The following is a 2380-nucleotide window of genomic DNA, read 5'->3' on the forward strand; positions in this document are numbered from 1 at the left end:
ACAAAGGATTCTTCATTCACTTGAATGATCAATTCTCCTCTATCAACATCAATCACAGCCTTTGCTGTGGCTAGGAAGGGTCTGCCAAGGATGATGGATTCATCCATTCACTTCCCAGTCTCTAGGACTATGAAATCAGTAGGGATGTAATGGTCTTCAACTTTTACCAGAACATCCTCTACAAGTCCATAGGCTTGTTTTCTTGATTTGTCTGCCATCTCTAGTGAGATTTTTGCAGCTTGCACCTCAAAGATCCCTAACTTCTCCATTACAGAGAGAGGCATGAGGTTTACACTTGACCCTAAGTCACACAAGGCCTTCTTGAAGGTCATGGTGCCTATGGTACAAGGTATTGAAAACTTCCCAGGATCCTGTCTCTTTTGAGGCAGTTTCTGCCTAGACAAGTCATCCAGTTCTTTGGTGAGCAAAGGGGGTTCATCCTCCCAAGTCTCATTTCCAAATAACTTGTCATTTAGCTTCATGATTGCTCCAAGGTATTTAGCAACTTGCTCTTCAGTGACATACTCATCCTCTTCAGAGGAAGAATACTCATCAGAGCTCATGAATGGCAGAAGTAAGTCCAATGGAATCTCTATGGTCTCATTTTGAGCCTCAGATTCCCATGGTTCCTCATTGGGGAACTCATTGGAGGCCAGTAGACGTCCATTGAGGTCTTCCTCAGTGGCGTTCACTGCCTCTCCTTCCTCCCAAAATTCGGCCATGTTGATGGCCTTGCACTCTCCTTTTGGATTTTCTTCTGTATTGCTTGGAAGAGTACTAGGAGGGAGTTCAGTAATTTTCTTGCTCAGCTGACCCACTTGTCCTTCCAAGTTTCTAATGGAGGACCTAGTTTCAGTCATGAAACTTTGAGTGGTTTTGATCAGATCAGAGACCATGGTTGCTAAGTCAGAGTTATTCTGCTTAGAACTCTCTGTCTGTTGCTGAGAAGATGATGGAAAAGGCTTGCTATTGCTAAACCTGTTTCTTCCACCATTATTATTGTTGAAACCTTGTTGAGGTCTCTGTTGATCCTTCCATGAAAAATTTGGATGATTTCTCCATGAAGGATTGTAGGTGTTTCCATAGGGTTCTCCCATGTAATTCACCTCTTCCATTGAAGGGTTCTCAGGATCATAAGCTTCTTCCTCAGATGAAGCTTCCTTAGTACTGCTTGGTGCATTTTGCATTCCAAACAGACTTTGAGAAATCATATTGACTTGTTGAGTCAGTATTTTATTCTGAGCCAGTATGGCATTCAGAGTGTCAATCTCAAGACCTCCTTTCTTCTGACTAGTCCCATTGTTCACAGGATTCCTTTCAGAAGTGTACATGAATTGGTTATTTGCAACCATTTCAATCAGCTCTTGAGCTCCTGTAGGCGTCTTCTTCAGATGAAGAGATCCTCCAGCAGAGCTATCCAAAGACATCCTGGATAGTTCAGAGAGACCATCATAGAAAATACCTATGATGCTCCATTCAGAAAGCATATCAGTGGGACACTTTCTGATTAATTGTTTGTATCTTTCCCAAGCTTCATAGAGGGATTCTCCTTCCTTCTGTCTGAAGGTTTGGACTTCCACTCTAAGCTTACTCAATTTTTGAGGTGAAAAGAACTTTGCCAAGAAGGCATTGACTAGCTTTTCCCAAGAGTTCAGGCTCTCTTTAGGTTGTGAGTCCAACCATATTCTAGCTCTGTCTCTTACAGCAAAAGGGAATAGCATAAGTCTGTAGACCTCAGGGTCAACCCCATTAGTCTTGACAGTGTCACAGATTTGCAAGAACTCAGCTAAAAACTGATGAGGATCTTCCAATGGAAGTCCATGGAACTTGCAATTCTGTTGCATTAGAGAAACTAATTGAGGCTTAAGCTCAAAGTTGTTTGCTCCAATGGCAGGGATAGAGATGCTTCTCCCATAGAAGTCGGGAGTAGGTGCAGTAAAGTCACCCAGCACCTTCCTTGCATTGTTGGCATTGTTGTTGTTTTCGGCTGCCATGTGTTCTTCTTCTTTGAAGATTTCTGTTAGGTCCTCTACAGAGAGTTGTGCCTTAGCTTCTCTTAGCTTTCGCTTCAAGGTCCTTTCGGGTTCAGGATCAGCCTCAACAAGAATGCTTTTGTCTTTGCTCCTGCTCATAAGAGAAAGAAGAGAACAAGCAAATGTGGAATCCTCTATGTCACAGTATAGAGATTCCTTGAGGTGTCAGAGGAAAAGAAAAATGGAAGACAGAAGTAGAAAATTCGAACTTATCAAAGAAGATGGAGTTCGAATTTTGCATTAAAGAATAGTGTTAGTCCATAAATAGAAGGATGTGAGAAGAAGAGAGGTAATTTTCGAAAATTAAGTGAAAGATTTTGAAAACATTTTGAAAAAAAACTTAATTG

At 41.6% G+C, this 2380-nt stretch overlaps 1 non-coding gene across 1 annotated transcript; it reads left to right on the forward strand.

Annotated features, from left to right (window-relative positions):
• Nucleotides 1–1481: 1481 nt before the first annotated feature.
• On the forward strand, nucleotides 1482–1589 carry LOC112798822 (small nucleolar RNA R71). Its single transcript, XR_003200419.1, has one exon. It is a non-coding gene; the product is annotated as a small nucleolar RNA R71 (small nucleolar RNA).
• Nucleotides 1590–2380: the final 791 nt, after the last annotated feature.

The sequence above is a fragment of the Arachis hypogaea genome, chromosome 4 (genome assembly GCF_003086295.3).
Source record: "Arachis hypogaea cultivar Tifrunner chromosome 4, arahy.Tifrunner.gnm2.J5K5, whole genome shotgun sequence".
Lineage (NCBI taxonomy): Eukaryota > Viridiplantae > Streptophyta > Magnoliopsida > Fabales > Fabaceae > Arachis > Arachis hypogaea.